General features: G+C 42.4%; 1 long non-coding RNA gene across 1 annotated transcript in view; it reads right to left on the bottom strand.

The window, feature by feature from the left end:
* Nucleotides 1-19,783, bottom strand: part of LOC149524678 (uncharacterized) — a 72,041-nt gene extending 52,258 nt beyond the window's left edge. Inside the window, exon 1 of the long non-coding RNA XR_016349170.1 lies at nucleotides 18,317-19,783. This is a non-coding gene — a long non-coding RNA (uncharacterized LOC149524678). The remainder of the gene's footprint in view (nucleotides 1-18,316) is intronic.
* Between the last annotated feature and the right edge of the window lie 1,448 nt (nucleotides 19,784-21,231).

Genomic DNA, 21,231 nt, shown 5'->3' with positions numbered 1-21,231 from the left:
AGTTTACAGCTCCTACATCTAGGATAAACATGGCCTGTGACCCCACAACAGCCAAATTAGTTACAATACAATTCCATTCTAACAATTGACTGTCCATCAGGCCTATAGCACTGACTGTACTGGATTTACATAACCACATCCCAGATTCCTTTCTCAGCTCAGCATGAGATGTGTTTATATATCAACAGTTGAATATCTTGCAGGGCTAACCACACCCAGGACTCCTCTCCCTTTTCAGCTCGCTGCACTGGAAGGAGTGGTCCAGACCATGCTTACACTTGAAAGGTTAGTGTTGTCCATATAACACTAAAGTAAAGTAAAGTAAGGAGAAAAACTCTCCCAGCTTGTGGTTTAACCCACTCCTATATGCCTGTGGGCACAGAACCCTCCCTCAGGGCACGTCTACACAGCAGGGCAAAGGTTGAACTAAGATACGTAACTTCAGTTACATCAATTGCATAGCTGAAGTCGAAATAGTTTAATTTGGCTTTTGATGCGGTCTACACAGTGGGAAGTCGAAGGAGGAATAGGAGGAATTTGATTTCACTTACTCCTGATGAAATGAAAGTTACCATGAGTCAGAGTAAGAAGTCCTCCATCTTGATATTATTTTGAAATAATGGCTTGCTGTGTAGATGCGCACTAACGTCAGTTATTCCGAAATAATGCTGCTGTGTAGACATAACCCCATTGACTAAGCTCTCTTACAATCCAGCCATGAGCATCTGTGTAAGCAAAGTTAGGATCCAGAGGTATACTTAATCCCTTGTTCACTAGGGCCTCTGCACTCTGTCACAGCGTCTTATCAGGTAGGTTCCACATTGTAGCAGTGACAACCTTCCCATCTCCTATTTGCCAACTTCCAAGCTTTAAAATGTTTGGAGAGTCCATATGTCAGAGGCAAGAGAAACTTCCCCCTCTGAAAAGGCCGCGGAGTGTCTGACTATGGAACAAAGAATGTTCTAGCAGTAGTGGTGAGCTAGAGAAAGAAAAATAGTCCACTTACTGTAGGTGAGCCAAAAGGTTTCCAGTGTTATGCCCTCCTACACACATCAGTGCTAACCTGGCTTTCTAAGCTTCCTAATAAAGAAAGAGTCATAGTGACAAGCATAACGTGTACCACAGATAAAATAATTACTTCTCACTGTCAGCCAGCATTACTTTGGACAAATCCTTGAAATAATACAGTGAGATTGAATAGAGTGCCTGATAGGGAACTGTGAGAAAGCAATTTAGAAATGCAATAATAAAATGGATGGCAGCAGCTGAAGTCTATTCACAGTGAATTACCTTAAATATATTTGCCATTTCTGATTTCTTTCTTCTAATTATATACTTGCCTCAAAGGGACAGTAGTTCCTCTATCAGCTCATTCAAATTATGTTGGTGGACAACATGCCAAATTGTTATTTAGGTGAGTAAAGGTGCAATAACATAAAATAAAAAAGGGGAAGAAAGAAATAAGACGGCCTAAGCAGCAAAATGAAAAGAAACACTTCAGCAGTGTAAGGCTATCTCTTTTCCTTATAAACTGAAGAGAACTTTCTGGAATAACTGGCAGTGCCTTAGAGACAGACTCCTCATACAGTTGCTCACTAACACATGTAGGGTATATCTACACTAGCTCGTTAGTTCGAGCTAGGTAGGATAATTAGGGCAACCAGAGTTGCAAATGAAGTCCGGGATTTAAATATCCCGGGCTTCATTTGCATGTTCCTGGCCACTGCCATTTTTAAATCCCCCTTAGTCCGAACTCTGTGCCCGTGGCTACATGTGGCACGGAGTAGGTAGTTTGAATTAGAGATCCTAATTTGAAATACCGTTACTCCTCGTGGAATGAGGAGTAACGGTAGTTCAAATTAGGATCTCTAATTCGAACTACCTACTCCATGCCGCGTGCAGCCACGGGCACAGAGTTCGGACTAAGGGGGATTTAAAAATGGCAGCGCCCGGGAACATGCAAATGAAACCCGGGATATTTAAATCCCAGGCTTCATTTGCAACTCTGGTTGCCCTAATTACCCTACCTAGCTCGAACTAACGAGCTAGTATAGACATACCCGAAGAGTGTAATAGCTGTTGCCAACTTCTTTTTTTAACATGAAAAGATACTGGAGACTTGTACATAACAGTAAACACTTAACTGAATGGTTGCTGAGATCCATACAGATCAGCATTGCACCAAGTGCAAGCAATGTGTTTCTGCTGATAAAGCTCACTACATAATTATTTCCCCCTGCCCCATACAATACTATGGATAACTTTTATCCCTTCTCCCATTTCAACTATCAGTATATCTCCCACACACACACTTTAAAAACACCCTAGGTACATATAATTTAACTGAATTTCAACTTTTTATTTAATTGCATGAACTTAATTTAGCATTGATAATTCTAATCGGAACCCTTAGAGAGTCAGGAAACAATAGATGGACAACACATGACAGCTGTGTAAAATGGAGCAGAATGTGCATAAACTCTGGATGACTTTTTAGGGGGATGTTTCCTATTGTCAGCAGGAACATGGGAAATAAATAAAGGGCTTGAATCTGATCTAACTTAGATTGTTTTTTAAGTGATGTCACTTCCTCATAAACAACTTCAAAGATGTGCCAGAGCCATGTACTGCTCACTTTTTGTGAACCACAGGGATGGGAGGCACCTTCTCTATACAACCGCAGACATGTACAGGAATAGCTCTTCATTTCTGCATATGAAGTGTGGAGGTTGAGTGAAATAGTAAGTCATTTTAGGTTTTCATGAGTTACTCACAGTATCAAATGATGATCTCCTCTAAACATAGCAACAGGCTATGACTATTGCTGGTCAAAACTTGGAATTTTTCATTTTGAGATAAATTGTGGCATTTTGAAATTTCCTTTTGGCTTGAACTGGAACAAAAAGTCAAAAGCTAAAACCTTCCCAGGAAAGATTTTATGTATGTGTGTGTTGGAAATATCCATGTGTTTCAAATCAATAAAAGTTGAAGGGCTTCATTGTCATTATCATTTTGACTTTGACATTAAATTATACTGATTAGATGTATAACATATAATTTATACTATAATTTAAAGGTCGAAACAGAGCACTTTATCCTTATTTGAAAATTTTTTCAATAACTTTTTATTGAAACTATTGAAAAAAATCAATATATTTTCACAAGACATTTCGATTTCATGGAATTAGCATTTGCTGACAGAAGACTGTTCTGGTGGGAAATGTTTCACCAGCTCTCTCTATAATTTTATTTGTGTCCAATTTGGGACCAGCTCTGCTTGTAAGTAAGATGATAAAAGAGAAACTGACTGGTTTATTTTCATTGTCCATTCTTAAAAGGAAGAAGGAAACAATATAATCAATGAAAATTAAGTTATATGAACACAAACAGTTTAGTTTTAATAATCTAAAGGAAGATTTGTACTGGGACTTGGGTGCTAATGATCATTAGCTTTCAATGGCCATAACTGCCCAATATACCTTGGAAACCACCTCATGCAATGTAGGCAAATAATCGTGTAACTTTTCTTATTTTCATTTTATAGTTGACCTGTGTCTTTTAAACACTTTTTATAACCCTAAAAATGATACAAATGCTTCTTAGTGCGTACCTTTCAAGCACATCTAAAGGAAAAAAAATCCACTCTTATCTATTTATAGGAGTATCCCTTCTTGCCCCTCATGATCATTCTGGGTATGTCTACACTACAAAGTTAGTTCGAACTAACGGACGTTAGTTCGAACTAACTTTAATAGGCGCTACACTAGCGCTCCGCTAGTTCGAATTTGAATCGAACTAGCGGAGCGCTTAGTTCGAACTAGGTAAACCTCATTTTACGAGGACTAACGCCTAGTTCGAACTAGCTAGTTCGAACTAAGGGCTGTGTAGCCCTTTAGTTCGAACTAGTGGGAGGCTAGCCCTCCCCAGGTTTCCCTGGTGGCCACTCTGGCCAACACCAGGGAAACTCTATGCCCCCCTCCCGGCCCCGGACCCCTTAAAGGGGCACGGGCTGGCTACGGTGCCCGTGCCAGGTGCAAGCCTGCCAGCACCCAGCTAGCAGACCCTGCACCTGGCACAGCACAGAGCCACCCACCTGATGCCCCCCAGCCCACCCCCTCTTGCCGGGACCAGGCTGGCGGCTCCCGGGAGTTGGCCCTGGACCGCAAGAGGTGGGCACCTTCCTGGGCTAGTGCGGACATCGTGGACCTCGTCCACGATCTCCGCACTAGGCACAGGAAAGTGGCCGGCTAGGGCAGGAGAGCTGCCAGCCTGGCCACCCAGGACCAGGTGTGCATGAAAATCAAGGGGGTCCACTGAGACCCCCGACACTGAGCCCTGAGCTTACAATGGCCGTACTGGGTCAGACCAAAGGTCCATCTAGCCCAGTAGCCTGTCTGCCAACAGCGGCCAACCCTAGGGACCCTGGAGGGGATGGACCGAAGACAATGACCAAGCCATTTGTCTCGTGCCATCCCTCTCCAGCCTTCCAAAAACTTTGGGCAGGGACACCACTCCTACCCTCTGGCTAATAGGACTCCATGGACCCAACCTCCATCACTTTATCTCACTTCCCTTTAAACTCTGTTCTAGTTGTAGCCTTCACAGCCTCATGCAGCAAGGAGTTCCACAGGTTAACTATTTGCTTTGTGAAGAAGAACAACTTTCTCTTACTAGTTTGAAGCCTGCTACCCATTCCTTTCCTTTGGTGTCCTCTAGTCCTTCTTTATGGGAACTCAGGAAGAACTTTTCTGAATGCACCCTCTCCACCCAACCCCTGCTTTTAGAGACCTCTATCCTGTCCCCCCTCCATCTCCTCTTTTCTAAGCTGAACAGTCCCAGTCTCTGTAGCCTCTCTTCATCTGGGACCTGTTCCCAACCCCTGATCATGTTAGTTGCCCTCCCCTCTCCCAGCCTTTCTCTTTCCCTCTCCCACCTCCTTTTCCCATTCTCCCCCAGTTTTTTTTCAATAAAGACAGAGTCAATGTTGGAAGAAACGTTATCTTTATTTTGTACATCAATAAGAAGGGGGGCTAAGGAAGGGTAAGTGGAAGGAGGTGAGGGAGGAATGGGGTACGAGCCCCCGATGGGGAGGACTGGGCTGGCTCTGCGGGCTTCTGGGGGTGGAAGTTCTCCTGCAGCCCCCCAATTACTCCCTCTCCCCAGATGGCAGCCTGCGGCAAGTGCAGCTGGGCTGATGGCCGAGTGGTGTGATGTGCCCAGTGTGGGCACTCAGGGCACTCCAAGCCAGAACTTCTTTGCAAGCGGGGCACCCCTTAGAACTGTGTGTCCGGGGTGGGGGTCGGGACCCTTTAAGCGCAGCCCTCGGCTAGCCTGAGACAGCATCTCCATGGTCTAAGTCCTCCTTTTATGCCCTGCCGGCACTGCTTCCGGCCATCCTTAAGCCCTGTTCAGAGTCCACTCAATGTGGACTTGCTAGTTCGAACTAGCAAAACGCTAGTTCGAACTAGTTTTTAGTTCTAGATGCGTTAGTTCGAACTAGCTTAGTTCGAATTAACTAATTCGAACTAAGTTAGTTCGAACTAGCGCTGTAGTGTAGACGTACCCTCTGTAGTAAGCCATCTGTTTGTTTCTCAACCACATTAACTTCCACCCCGCAAACAAACTGTCTTTTGTTCACTGGACAAAAATGCACATTCACACTGAAACATAAGGAATTCCAGATGTTTTTTTCCATTTCTTGAATGCTGCATGTGAAATAACAAATATCTTCTGTGTACAAAGAATGGGTCAAAAGAGATGGAGAAAGACATATTTTTACCTACAAAACTATTTTCACTTCATCCCGGATTTTCAGTGCGGGAAGCAGATAAGATAGCCCTGTTGAGGTGACCTATGGTCTCAATCTTTAAACTGCTTTTGCAGTGAGTACATGAAGATATGGGTAAAACGAGGGAGAATATTATTTCTATGGTGTTATTTTTCCCGACCCAGTTACATCTTCATGTCTGGATTCATTACAATGACCAGTTTAATCTAAGCACTACGTTTAATTATACATATAGCTAATAAAAACTTTGCACAGCACCATCCAATATCAGCATATACTGTTTTAATATATAAACAATGCATGTACACATATTACATGTATGAAAATAACTAAAATATTTGGAAATTCATTTCTCCATTATTTATCAGCCAAGACCCATTCTCAGAGTTGTGAGCAATTGTTTTCCATGCTATAACTGAGCTAACACATGTCATCTGTTGGCAAGGGAAACCCAGGATTCAAAACTTAAGTCACGGAAGGTTAGCTAGGCAGGGAATAATTTTTGTAACTATTAGTGTAAATTGTAAATGTATATGGCATGGAACAGTACATCTTGCTTGCTGTTCCAGGTATTTTTAAACTGACAGAAGTTTTTAAGTCACTTTCAAACCCATTAAAACTGCTGAAAAATAAAATTGGACATACAAATACTGAATAGAGGAAATTTGGAATATTTCCTGTTTCTGCTCAGTACAAGGGTTTCAGGAAACATCATCTTCTCTGTGCTGACTGGCTGTTTTCTCCATTACTTTCTCTCTGCTATACCCAGTCTTGTCACCAGAACTTCATTCCACTTGCCCTCCATGCTCCCTTCTCTCTGCTGCTCAATCCCTTCGGTGACCTGTCCCCTCATCCTTTATCTTTCTACTTAGCATATCCTCTCCTCAATAAATCCCTTCCAAAGGATTCCAGTGACAAATATACATATATTATGTTGCACTGTGATGGGGTGGGAGAGACTCCGTCCAGTGTGGGGTGAGTTCATTCCATCCTTCAAGCTATCTGTGTCTAGGCAGTGAAACCTAAGGGCTGAAATCCATAGAACTGCTCCAATCCACAGGGTTCTAAGGCCCACTGGCTAGAATCTATGTAATTGCCCTGATCCACGGGGCAATTTATACTGGAGTAGCCTTGAGGACTGCGAGGCGTAGAGGCAAGAGTCCACTGATTGTCTGTGTATAGCTACAGCTCTGGTCCAGCAACTCTGACCCCAGCAGCCTGTCAGCAACACACCAGTCACACTGTCCCCTTCACCAGACTGGTTTCTACTTTCAGGGTAACCTCAAAGCACTCCGAGTCCCAAATTTTCCTAAAAACATGTGCTCTGCACTGCTGGTCCTGTCCTGGTCTGGTTTGATATTAAAGGTCTGTTGCCCCTGTAAAGAGTCAATATTTAACCATTTCCTACTTTAACTAGAGTTATCAAACACGTCAGTGTAAACACAACACTGTACTGCCCTAGAGTAAAAATAAACCAGATTTGTATACTTAGACAGGAAAAAGTTTTGAGTGAATATAAGTGTAATGTACTAAAGTCAAGAATGATTACAAGAGAAATATAGAAAGTACACTTCTTAGAAGCTAAACCTTAACCAGACAGACTTGATTCAAGGTAAAATCCATACCACATGATCCCAGCAACAGGGCAGACAAAATTATCAGATCAGTGTCCCTCTCAAAGTAGAAGGGATTGTTCCTTTGTTGTCTTAGGTAAAGACAAATTGAGGTGTTTCTGCCTCTCACTCTTAGGCTACATCTACACTGCATGATTATTTCAGAATAAACTATTCTGGAAGAATACGCCAAAATGGCTTATTTCAAAATAGCGTGTCAGCACTACAGGGAAGGCTGGAAATTAGTCTGAGGCAGGGTCCCCTAATGTGGACGTGCTACCTCCATTCAGAGTCCCAGGAAGCACTGGGGAGTAATTACTTTGAATGGCCTGGGGGAGAAGCTATTTTGAAATAGCAACAGTGAAGCATCCACAGTACTGCTGTTCTGGAATAGTTATTTCAGAACAGACATCATTCCTCGTGGAATGAGGTTTACAAATGCCGAAATAAGCCATCTGTTGTTATAAAATTATTTCGAAATAATGGGCTAGTTGTGTAGTTGCTCACATAATTATTTGGGAATAACAAATGTTATTCCAAGATAATGCTGCTGTGTAGACACACCCTTTTAGTCTTGTCACCCTATGAAATGCATTTCCTTGAGGGCTGCGCCAAGAAAGATAAAGTTCATTACAGGAAAGAGACTTCAGAGTCTAGTAGTAAAAGAGGTTGCACATTGTTGCTTGCCAAAATGCAAATGGGATCTCTTTCTGTTTTGGCTTCGTTACCAAAAAATAACCTTTTGATTGGTGATCATCCATTGACTTTGTTAACATCTGGTTAAAGGCACCAGTTGTCCTTTGCCTTTGGGAAACCAATTTACATCCTCCAAGAACTTGTAAACATGTTTTAGTCATCATTTCAGCTTTTTCATTCCATCCATACATTACACAAGAATATTAATAAGGTGTAGGGTATGAATACTGGAGTACTATAATTACATTTACCCTGTTCTGAATGTATTTATAACTGTTTAAAATGGAGCTAAATTAAGTGGACTGCATCCTAGCACAGGAGAGTCTGCAACTGAAAGTATTGTTTCTAAACTATACATACTGTCTATATTATGGAGGCACTTGGTGGTGACTCTCCAGTTGGAGTTGAATTCCAAAATGGGTATAAACTAGGACAGGGGTGGCCAACCCACGGCTCGCGAGCCGCACACGGCTCTTCAATGGAAAAATTGTGACTCCCGCACCTACAGCTCGACTCCCGTACCCACAGCTGTTCTGTGTTCTCCTGTTCAGACCTTTTTTCCTTGTCTGGTCAGGGCACTGCTTGGGGCAGCAAGATCTGACGCTGCGGCTGATGGAAGCCTACTTGGGCCACACGCGGCTGTTAAAGGGGCAGCATTTTTTTTCTCAACATCTTCTTTCCCACGACTCTTTGCACTGTATCCACTACTATTTTGACTCTTTGTCTGTAACAGGTTGGCCACCCCTGAACTAGGACATACATTTCTGTTTCTCTTTAAAAGAAGGTGGGCAAACCTTATGCAATTTGCAATTTTTGGTTCGCTGCAGAATCTTTGAATAGAAAGTTTTTGAATGTGGCTCAATTTTTTCCTACTTCTCTCTCTCTCTCTCTCTCTGTATGTGTGTGTGTGTATATATATATATATATATATATATATATATAAAACATTTCTTGTGGAACAAGAGTAACATCAGCATGTCACTCTATATCCTCCAGTCCCTTCCCCCTCAGCTGTCCAGCATCCTTCCTCCCTACCTCAGTGCCTGGGGGCTGCAGACACGTGACCTCCCCAGTCTCCCTGGTGCTCGGGGGAGGGGGGAGAGGAGGGAGGGCGAGCCAAACAGCCTCCCCAGTATTTGGGGGAGGATGTAGCCATGCGGCCTCCCCCTTCCCTATTACTGGAGGGACAGAGCCATGTGTTCTTCCCCTCCCCCTTCCCTGGTGCTCAGGGGAAGGGGGTGAGTTGGAGCCGTGCAGCCTCCTCCCCCCCCAGAGTTGGGGAGTGGGAGTGGTGTGGTCTGCCCCTCCTCAGTGCTGGGGGGGGGCAGGGATGCCACGGCCTCACCTTTCCCCCCCCAATGCCTCAGGGGGGGATGAGCAGGAGTGGCATGGCCTCCCCCCTCCCTGGTGCTCCGGGGAGGGAAAGCTGCACAACTTCCTTCTCCCCCCTCCCTGGTGCTCCAGGGGGAAAGAGTCACATGGCCTCCCCCATCCCCAGTGCTCTGTGGAGATGGATGAATGTAGTGAGCAGGGGGCACAGCCCCCTAGTCATTTTTAATAACATGATAACAATAATGCAGAATGCTTACATTATCTCCTGTCATCTGACTGTAGCCGGCCAAAGTAAGTCTAAGGTCCGACACTGGGTTCCCAAAGTACAAAATAAGCCACACAGGTATCTGTCAAACACAAGTAGTTTATTTCCTGACAGCTAACAGCTGTGCCCCATAAATGGAAGAACAACATAACAAAGAAGCAGCATATTTTATGTCCCTTCCTGCAAGCCTGGAACCCCGGGAAGGCTGCGGACGAAGTGGGAAGTTGTCTCAGCTTCTGAGGCGCCGGTACCCAAAGCCCATCGGTGAGGTTTGATTTGCTAGGATCTGAGGCAGCCTTAAATACAGTTTTCCTGCCTTGTTTGGCAGTTTGGAAATTTCCAGGGGTTACTCATTACGTGCTGATATAGGGCTTAGCTGTTAGTTATCGATCTGGTTCTGTTCTGTTCTGGATCTACTTGTTCTTTGGCCCTGTTTACATGATTAGTACATTAGGGTAAACAGAATTGTTTATGCGTTCTCGCCCTTATCTACAATTCGTTCTTGCTACAATGGTGTATGTTCCCAAAGACTTGCTTCTGGCTCATCAGATATAGGGAAAAGGGGGGAAAAGAATGCAGGCCTCACCACCCCTAAACTAGCACGTACAAAGTTCTTCCACAATTGACCATTATACTGACAAAGTGGTTGTGCCCACGAAAGCTCATGATACCATCTACATGTTTTGTTCGTGTTTAAGATGCTACTAGTCTATTTGTTGTTTTTTAAGTTTTTCCTGTTACAGACTAACTCAGCTACCCCTCTGAAGCTTTTTATTATCTCAAAGCTCATTGTAAAGACTGTATCCATATCCCCATTTTACAGATAAGGAAAGTGACACTGACCAATGACATGACTCTCACAAGTTCACTGACAGATTTAGGAACAGAACCCAGGTTTTCTGAGTCCTACTTCAGTATTCTAGCCACTAAACCCTATTCTATTTCCACATATAAGGCTATAAACACATATTTCTATATGAAACTTCATAGAGGTGGCTCCTAGGTAGATCTCTTGCAATGGGTCATTTATAGCCAGCCACATTATACCAAAGTTTATGTGCTTTCAAACCTGACAAATGAGAGCTAGGGAGACACAAACATGATTGATGTTTTCTGCAGAAAAGGACCTGGGGATTACAGTGGATGAGAAGCTGGATATGAGTCAACAGTGTACCCTTGTAGCCAATAGCATATTAGAGTGCCTTAGGAGGAGCATTGCCAGCAGATCCAGAGAAGTGATTATTCCCCTTTATTCAGCTCTGATGAGGCCACATCTGGAGTATTGTGTCCAGTTCTGGGACCCCACTATAGAAAGGATGTGGACACATTGGAGATGGTCCAGGGGAGGGTGACCAAAATGATAAGGGGGCTGGAGTGCATAACCTATGAGGAGAGGCTGAGGGATTTGGGTTTGTTTAGTCTGCAGAAGAGAAGAGTGAGGCGGGATTTGATAGCAGCCTTCAACTTTCTGAAGGAGGTTCCAAAGAGGATGGAGAAAGGATGTTCACAGTAGTGACAGATGGCAGAACAAGGTCTCAAGTTACAGTGGGAGAGGTCTAGGTTGGATGTTAGGAAAAACTATTTCACTAGGAGGGTGGTGAAGCACTGGAATGGGTTACCTAGGGAGGTGGTGGAATGTCCATCCCTAGAGGTGTTTAAGTCTCGGCTTGACAAAGCCCTGGCTGGGTTGATTTAGTTGGGGATTGGTCCTGCCTTGGTCAGGGGGCTGGACTTGATGACCTCCTGAGGTCCCTTCCAGCTCTGTGATTCTATGTCTGGGGGGGGGGGGGGAGGGGGGTTTGAGCACACACACAATTGATAGGAAAACGGGACTGTGTACCCATACATTTTATTGGTTAATGATGGCTGGATATATTTATACAACCTTCTCTAGCAAGAGCTATACTTCTTTCTCAGATTTTATTCTATCATGGAAAATGATTGATGTGTCGATGCTAATGGATAAAATAATCTTAGCAGCTATACTTCTGCTTCCCCACCATCCTTCCCACATTTAACAGCAGCTTAAATTAAGGATTCATAAGCTCCCATTAAATTAGTACCTCAAAATCTTTTGTGCTGAGCAATTGGTGTTGTACACCACACACAGATCTATGCCTGACTCAAACTCACAAAAGCAAGGTGTAACGAAGCTACCCAGCAGTAAGTACCCACTTCATGTTTACCTGTAGGCTCGCATCTTACCATTAGCACAATGGCCAGTCATCACAGACCATGTACTTAAATCTATATTTGAGTTACACAAGCATTTCTTAGAGCTCTCAACTTTCCAACACCCCTTTTAACCTCACTCTGCTTACAACTATTTAGCTAACTACCTGCTTCCCAAAAGACCCACTATTACATGAAGCACTACTAGTGTTGGGGGAGGAGGAGAAATAACCCTTAAAAGGTATGCATGCAGAAGTATAAAGGAAGGGGAGAGTTAAGATTGCATTGTTTGGCCTATGATGGCTGGAAGTTGATGTATGGTAAGGTGCATGTGTAGGTGGAGGAGTAGAAGTTATGTAACAATAGGTGAGGTACCTTTTCATTTCCCTGGTTCTATGGTTTCGTGTCAGAATGCGAGTTGTAGCTCTGTTAACGGCTTCATTCCAAAGTTTTTGTGTATTAATTAATAGTTTAATATTTGCAAAGCATCTTAAAGATTAAAACCATTTTATTAATGTTCTTAGTCATATAATAACACTCCCCGATTGTTCCACAAATTAGTGTACTAGATTAAAACTTTAATAGCCCTAGCGATTTATTGTGTTTGTTTCTCAGACTTGTTGTAGTAGTGCTTATTTTCTTAATCTCTACAGCTAATTTCTCCTCATGGTAATTAGTCACTTAAATCACCTACTTTCAAACAGAAACCAAGAACAAACGTAAACAGCTGCTAAACCAAACAAAAGCATGTCCTCAAGATGTGAGTATTACTCATAAGAATCCTTCATGTAGCAGTCCTGCTCCACTGTTGTTAACGTCAATAGAGCCAAACAGCTATAAGTTTATTACACATTAACCATATTAATGGGCCTGTAGCTTTGAATACTTTTAAATTAACTGTGTTTGGTCCAACTGCTGAAAAGTACAAAACATGTATTCCCTTTGCTAGTGCTTCACCTTGCTGTTTTCACTGTATTCCAAACACAACCCCGCTGATACAACATGAATCATACTAAATGATGGCTAAATCCTGGTCCCTCTGAAGTCTATTGGAAAAACCATTAATTTCAATGGGACCAGGATTTTGGCCCTTCGGGTACGTCTACACAGCAGGGCAAAAGTTGAATTAAGCTATGCAACTTTAGCTACAACAATTGCATAGCTGGAGTCGAAATAGCTTAATTAGGCTTTTGGTGCTGTTCACATAGCAGGAAGTCAAAGAAAGAACATTCTTCGGCCAACTTCCCTTACTCCTCGCGAAATGAGGGTTACCAGAGTTGGAGTAAGACATTATTCTCCAGCTCAACATTATTTCGAAATAATGGCTTGCAGTGTAAATACACTCTTTGGTATTTCGGAATAACATCAGTTATTCCAAAACAATGCTGCTGTGTAGACATAGCCTTAGTTATTAATGGTAGAGTGACAGCAGCTATCATACATTCTCGACAGAGGCAGACCTATTTATTTTAAAATGATTGCTCTAATATTGAAAAGCAATGTGCCTTTTCAAGCATTGAGCCAGAGATTAGCTAAATATGCCTAAACCAAATTATACTGCCATAAAAAGCTTGTACTGGTGTAAGTGCTCCCATCATTTCATTACCTTTCCACATAAGTAGGAACAATCTAATAGACAGCTGAGATCTTTAAGAATGACTATAGCTGCATTAACAGAGATTTTTTTAAGTGTTTTTCTCCACAAGTTCCATACCATTAGACTGGAAAACAAGGTTTGGTTGCTCAACTTGATAAGGCTGTGTATCTTGCTGTGCTCCCGTTAAATAAGTTTATAGAGGCCTCGGCCAAGCTACTGCTATTTAATGAGCAGTATGGGTGATTAGCTGAACCTGTGCATGGGTACTGAACCAACTATTCCACCATCAGGAAACATTCGATTCTTAAAATAGCTCATGCACTTCCAAAGGTAATGGGTCTGTTTATTGAACTTGTGGAAATACATTTGAGTTAGTCAATCTGGATCCCTGCATTTAAGCCAATAACAGTTAGGGCTCAAGCAGTGTGAGGTAGATTGGTTCAAATACACATAAAAAAGATTCTTAGTATGAGCACATTTGCATAGGCAAACTGTTACACAGAGAGAATGTTGTACAGAGTGCACATACAGAAATGTCATGTTCCCCCACAGATTTTTTCCCCCACAGAAAATATATTCTGCCAGGCTGTGTCCAGACTCAGGGGTTTTTTCGGGAAAAGTAGCCTTTTTCGAAAAAACTTCCCCTGCGTCCAGACTCAAGCCGCGTTCTTTCGAAATTAAACGAAAGAACGCGGCTTTTCTTTCGATGGAGGTAAACCTCATTTCACGAGGAAGAACGCCTTCTTTCGAAAGTTCCTCTTTCGAAAGAAGGCGTTCTTCAATGTAAATAGGGCTTCTTCGAAAGAGAGCATCCAGACTCACTGGATGCTTTCGAAAAAGCAAGCCGCTTTTTCGAAAGTTCAACGTGCAGTCTAGACGCTCTCTTTCGAAAGAGGCTTTTCAAAAGTATCTTTCGAAAGAGCCTCTTTCGAAAGAGGCTTGTAGTCTAGACATAGCCCCAGAGAGGTGCTGCAATTATACTTTTTGCCCACCAGGAGCCACTTTGGCACCAGAAGGGAAAGCAACCAGCTCATTGGCCAGCAACATTAGCTGCAGAGAGGGAGGGGGCAGAGGCTGAATTTCTCACAGTACCGTGCCCTTGAGGGCCACATGAGGAGACACAGATCTGGGTCTGACACAAAGAGGGGCACACAGGGCTATTGGGAGAAGGCTCAGACAACCTGGGGTTCAGAAAGGCTAGTGGGAGGGGAGGACAGACTGGGACAGGGATTAGTGGGGTGACACTACTGAGCCAGGAGCTAAATGAGGTGTGGTGCAGGGATGCCTGGGAATAGGGGGAGATATGTCTGACTGAATGGGAGCAGCTAGGGGTCAGCCAAAGTCTGCATAGGTGATGTTCCCCTACTCGCTAATAATTCCTCCCTCCACTAAAAGCCCTGTTCCATACTTTCCCACCCACAGCAAACAACCTTCCAGATTCACTCCAAGGCTCCTTCCCAACAACTTCTTGCTACTTCAGCTCTTTTGTTACCCCTGACTTCCCCAATCCTTTGTATTGCTGATGAAAGGTGCATAAAAATATAGTTCTATAATGTAACTTAAATGTATTACTTAACGTTCTGTATTGCTACATCTTGTTAGGAATCTATTTGTCAAAAACATTTCCTCAACTTTTTTGTTGCCTATATTGTTACAGACATAGTTGCTGACAGGCATTTATGAAATACATTAGTAAAGGAATTCATGAAATTGGCATGATGACATTGTGCTATTTTGACAAACAACATTTGCAGGAGTTTGCAGAATTTTAAATTATTGTGCACAGAATTTTTTTTGACACAGAGTTTCCCAGGAGTGTTGCCTTCCATGTGCCGACTGCGTCAGAGTAAAGGAGGCTTAGTAATTGCTGCTTAGAGCATGTCAAATGACTGAAAATGTACGGGAATATAAAATATTGATTTTTAAAAAAATTCTGCAAACATTGTAATCAACACTTTTATTGTATCGGAATAGATACTTTAAATCTTTTGGGAAAAAAATCTCACTCATATGATATTGACAAATTGAAATCAGCAATGCAAAAGCAACAGCAAAAGAACAAACAAAAACACATGACAAATAAGTTCCAACAATGATGTCAAAGCACGCCTGAATAAAGTTTTCCTCAAAGTTTTCTTAAAACACCAACCAAAAAAACAGAAAATGATTGCACGAAAAGTTTCTTGTTTTGAGATAGGTCTGTTTTTTAATTCAAGGGAAACTTTTTATTCCCAAAATTTCTACCTATTTGACTGCTGTGTAGCAGTAATCCCCACTGCCTATTGTAGCATGAAGGGTAATGGTTCTGAAGGGTAGCATGCCCCCACCAGCTAAGTTAGGCTCTGTAAGCAACATTAAAGCTCCAATCCAGCAAATGAGCATAGTCACATGTGTAAGGTCATTCATGTACTTTACTGGACCACGGCTTTTATGTACATGAGGGTTAGATTTGATAATGTGCTAAACCCTCTTGTTTTAATCTTCACTTAGGGGACCTGTGCCTGGGTGCTGGAACTAGCAGCACTGGAGGGAGGGGGGTGTGCTACCATACTTCTTGGCTTAAAGTAGTAATAACAACCCAAATAAATGGTTTCCACCATCAGCACCCCACTTTCCCCACAATAAAAAATATTCCAGCACTACTAGGCCTTAGTGCTCAGCATCTTGCAGCATCCAGTCCTGGTGCTGCGACCAGCATGACCGTTAAGTGGCTCATGTAGTCTGCCTTGCCCCTTACATCATTTTCAGTAATTTTTCTCCCGTCAGTGCAGCATGGTGTTCCACAGTCTCAGGGCAATAGATTAGTCCCTTCATTTGTGAAAACAGCTATAGGAATGCTTTCCTGTAGCCACGGGGCCTTCAATCCCCAGATTCTCTACAGGAAAAGGCATAGCAAAAAACTTTCCTTGGATAGTCCTGCCTCTTTTTCAGGTGAAAAAGCAGGTGACAAATGGGATTAAATCAAATTTGAGGAGAAAATGCTGGATAGTTTAGCATACCTCATATAGAGAGTGCTTCTGACCCAGACCCTTTGGAGAGGGATCAAGGTGAAACATGTTATCCTTATGTGCTTCAAAAAGGACCATATTAGAATCTAGGTGAAATGTTTGTATTTAAGGGTCTGATCCTGTGTAATGAGCATCCACTGAAGAAAATGTTGAACACTATCAATTGTCATGTAAGTCGCTGTGACGGGGTGTATCAAGCCAGCACTGTAGCTGACAGTTACTTTGGCCCAGCTGGCTGAGAAGACCCCACCCACACTGCTCTGCTGGGCCTGCTCCAGCTAGAGACTAACTCTAAAAAGGCTCTGGAGCAGCTCCATCAGGGCTGAATGCTGATGGGAAAGGAGATGCTGAGGGCGCTCCAGAGGAGGAAGTGCAGCTGGACCATGGAGCAGCAGCCGGCCTGAGAGTGGCTACCAAAGAAGCTGCAGAATGAGAATGAGTCTCCAGAGAAGACATCTGCCAGGTACTGGCAGGAAGTAGCCCGGGCAGGGAATTGAGTACTCAGCATGTTGTAGCAGGAATCCCTGCTGAGCGAGCACTGGGATGTGCCTCTGCCAACAGGCCCTGAGCTGGGACCAGGTGGAGAGAGAAGGGCCGGGTCTCCCTATCTCCTCTGTACCCAGTGTGGGGGAGTTTTCCCTGCATATGAACTTAGGCCACTGACCCATATTACCCTCAGTAGCAGGAACTTAGTTATGGACATAGGCAGCTGGGCTGTATTACCCTGAGTAGCAGGGACTTACCTATGGACTTGGGTCATGGGGCCACAGTACTTTGCGAAGAGAGTCGTGGGTATTGATTGAGGCTGTCGAGCCATCCTGTAAATTGACTTGGTGACGGCAAGTCACTGAATCAGAGGATATTAGGCTCGGGGAGTCTCCAAGGGGTAGTCACTCCTTGACAGTCACTAACATCAGTGGGAGCAGAAGGACTCATCATCTTTCAAGATAGCAGGTATGCTGCCTTTATGGGATTGTGTTCATTAAAACAGGATAATGTGCAGCACAGTGATGAGCACTGCACGGTCTACAAATGTGCTTAAACAGCAAAAGTTATTGCCTGAGCTAATCTACAAGATTTAAACAGGTCATCTCACAAATGGTGTTTAAACAAGCAGTCCCTAAATTCATTACATCCCTTGATTGTTTCTTTGCTTTATAGAGCTTGCAAGTATGCAATTAATGGCACCGTTTAAAAAACATTAACTTTGGGGGCACTTACAATATTTGAGAAACTACTAGATTGGTTTCCCCTGAGTTCAGTCAGGAAGGAAGGTTTTTTATCAATGGCATCGGATGAAACACTGTGGCTGTGTCTAGACTGGCATGATTTTGCGCAAATACTTTTAATGGAAAAGTTTTTCCGTTAAAAGTATTTGTGCAAGAGAGCGTCTTTACTGGCATGGATGCTTTTGTGCAAAAGCATCCATGCCAATGGAGACGCTCTCTTGTGCAAGAAATTAACTTGGCTGTCTACACTGGCCTTCTTGTGCAAGAATACTTGCGTAAGAGGGCTTATCCCTGAGCAGGAGCATCGGAGTATTTGTGCAAGAACCACTGATTTTGTAGAGTACAAAGTCAGTGTTCTTGCACAAATACTCACGGCCAGTGTAGACAGGTGGCAAGATTTCGTGCAAAAGCAGGTGCTTTTGCGCAAAATCTTGCCCGTCTAGACGCAGCCTGTGAAAACTAGTGGCGATATCCATCTCTGACAATACATAAGGCTTTGCTTCTTTTTATTCATTCACACACAGTGGAGATTCTCTGGAATCTCAGTATAGGAACCAATTTGAACCCTGGCTTCTGGAACTGTGGGGAGTAGGAATGCCATGGACACAGTACTCACAGTGCCTGGAGAGAGAGTCCCTCACACTGCTTTAGAGTGATTCCCTCTGGGTCCTTGAAGACAAAGCTCCTGTATGGTGGGTAAATAAATAAAAAAGACGGTGATTACATATTTTGTTTCAAAGTACCAATGTGGTTCTTCAGCTGAAGATTTCCATTTCTGCAATAGCTGCAAGAGTTGGGTCTCTGCAAGGCAGAGCATATGGTAAGAGAAATTAAGAGGGAAAATATGTGGAGGACCTCCCCTAAGGGGAAGAAGGGACTTTAACATTAAAAAAAAAATGCAGTGAAGGGAAGACTACAGAAAAAAGGGACAGAGGCAGTAATAAGGACTTGGGCTGTCAATTAATCACAGGTAACAAGTGATTAATTCAAACAAAATAAGAAAATAATCAAAATCAATCACAATTTTCATTGTTCTGTTATAGAATAATAGGATACCAATTTACATTTATTATAAATATTTTGGATGTCTTTCTTCATTCTCAAACATATTAATGTCCATTTTAATACAGAACACAAAGTGCATAGTGCTCACATTAGATTATTTTTATTCCAAATATTTGCACTGTAGAAAAGATAAACAAAATGATATATTTCAGTTCACCTCACACAAATGCTAGAGTGCCAGTTCTTTAGCATGAAAGTGCAACTTACAAATGTACAATTACTTTTTACATAACTGCACTCAAAACCAAACAATGTAAAACTGTAGAGCCTACAAGATCAGTCCTACTTCCCCTTCAGTCAATCACTGAGGCTATGTCTAGACTACGGCATTTTTCCAGGACACCAGGGAATGCATCTGCTCTTCTGACATTTTTTGAGGAAGAGCAAATATGCTCTTTCAGAAGCCCTGTCTCCCTCATTTCATGAGGAAGAAGGGTTCTTCTGAAAGAGGAGGCTTTTCTGAAATTTGGCCCAGTGTAGACAGATTGTTTTCCAAAAAACCAATCGGAAAAGGTACGCAAATTGCGGAGCAAAAAATTTTATTTTTCTGAAAAAAAGTGCAGTCTGGACATAGCCTAAGACAAACAAATTTGTTTACATTTATGGGAGAATACTGTCTGGAACTTATTTACAATATCACTTGGAAGTGAGATCCATTGTTCATGTGGCATTGTTGTAGACAGTGGTGCAAGGTATTTATGTGCCAAATATGCTAAATATATTTCTCATCATGTTTTGACTTTTAAATGGCACTACATTTTGTTTCTTTTTCTTTTTACGGTGCAAATATTTGTAAAAACAAATAATCCGAACTAAGCATTATATACTTTCTTTTCTTTGTAACTGAAATCAATATATTTGAAAATATAGAAAAACATAAAAATATTTATAACACATTTAAATTGGTGTTCTATTCTTTTTAATAGTGTGATTAAATGTGTACTTTTAAAAATAATTGGCAGCCCTAATAAGGGCCTGTTAGGAAGGAGATTAAATACTCTGACCTGCAATAGGATCTGTGTGGCATTCCAGAATGAGACACACCACTCATGTAAATTGGCATCGCTCTATTTAAGTCAATGCAGTTTTACCCAGTTTACAGTGGTTGAGAACCAGGCTCCCAGCGTCTGGCTATTTAAGGAACTTTTATGCTCCCCCACCCCATTATTGTAGCGTCTCACAATTATTAATGTATCTGTCCTCGCAACACTTCCGTGAGGTAGGGTTGTGCTACAGAGAGGCCAAGGACCAACTTGACAAAGGTATTTAGGTGCCTAAAGAGGAACTTAGGCTCCCAGTAGGATTTCAGAAGTACTTAATCAGGATAGAGCCCTAACACTCTAATCCCTGGAATTTAATTCACGTAGGTATTTCTGAAATCTCAGTAGGCACCATCTGCATCTTTAAGTGTATTCAACTGTTGCATCAAATATCTTGCTAAAGTTCATTCAAGATGTCCAACTGTTGAGCAAGGAATTGTCTGTGGGGTCTTCTAAGACTCAGGCTAGTGACCAAACCACTAGCCCATCCTCCAGCTCTACATGGTTCGACTCTGCCCACGTGTAGCTGTTTGAAGGATTGAGGCCTTAGACTGGATGAGTTCTGTCCATCTCATATTTTACCTCAGAATTATAATGAAAAAAAAAAAAAGGAAATAAAGCAACAGTAGCATATTCACATCCTGGGGTTGGATTCTGCATCTCTTCTCTAGAAAACATTTTCATTCTTCCTGCTAATGCCACCTAGTGGTACAAGAGGTGTCAGAATAACTTCTGATGAAAAGAGAGATGTGAGGCAATTTACTTGTCTTGATGGAATATTTTATACTACTGCACATCCAAACACATATCCCACTGGAAACACAGCCAAAAAGAAAAAAAAAAAAAAAAAAAAAAAAGAGGGGACACTGACTGCTAGAAAAATTGTACTGTTTGCTCCAGAAAATAACTCTGGGGCCATGGGAAAACTATGAGACCATGCTACCTGCAGTGTAGGTGTAGCCATGTCAATCCCAGGATATTAGAGAGACGAGGATCAGGGAATATCTTTTATTGGACCAATTTCTATTGGTGAGAGAGACAAATTTTCAAGCTTATATAGCGCTCTTCTTCAGATCTGGAAAAGTACTCCCAGAGACATAGTCACATGAAAGGTACAACAGATTGATTAACGTAAGTAGTTAGCACATATTCTGAAGGACCAGTTGAGGTAGAGCATTGAGCTGTAAGTCCTGTGGTTGATTTCTTTAGAACATAAAAACTACATGTAAAAAAGGGAAAACTGGTGGTAGGAGATTTTCCTTAGCATTTTATTTCTTTGCTGAAATTACACATTTTAATTTCTGACGTGTCATTTAGTTTATACTGGATTCTGCACCAAGTCTGAACAGAGAATGTCTTCCTTTTGGCCTGTGAATTATATACACTGTGTCAAAAAGTGAAATAGTGCCATATTTTGCAGCATTTC

Source organism: Pelodiscus sinensis, chromosome 3 (assembly GCF_052426305.1).
Source record: "Pelodiscus sinensis isolate ZL-2025 chromosome 3, ASM5242630v1, whole genome shotgun sequence".
In the NCBI taxonomy this organism is placed as follows: domain Eukaryota; kingdom Metazoa; phylum Chordata; order Testudines; family Trionychidae; genus Pelodiscus; species Pelodiscus sinensis.
This window is presented reverse-complemented; position numbering and strand designations above follow the sequence as displayed.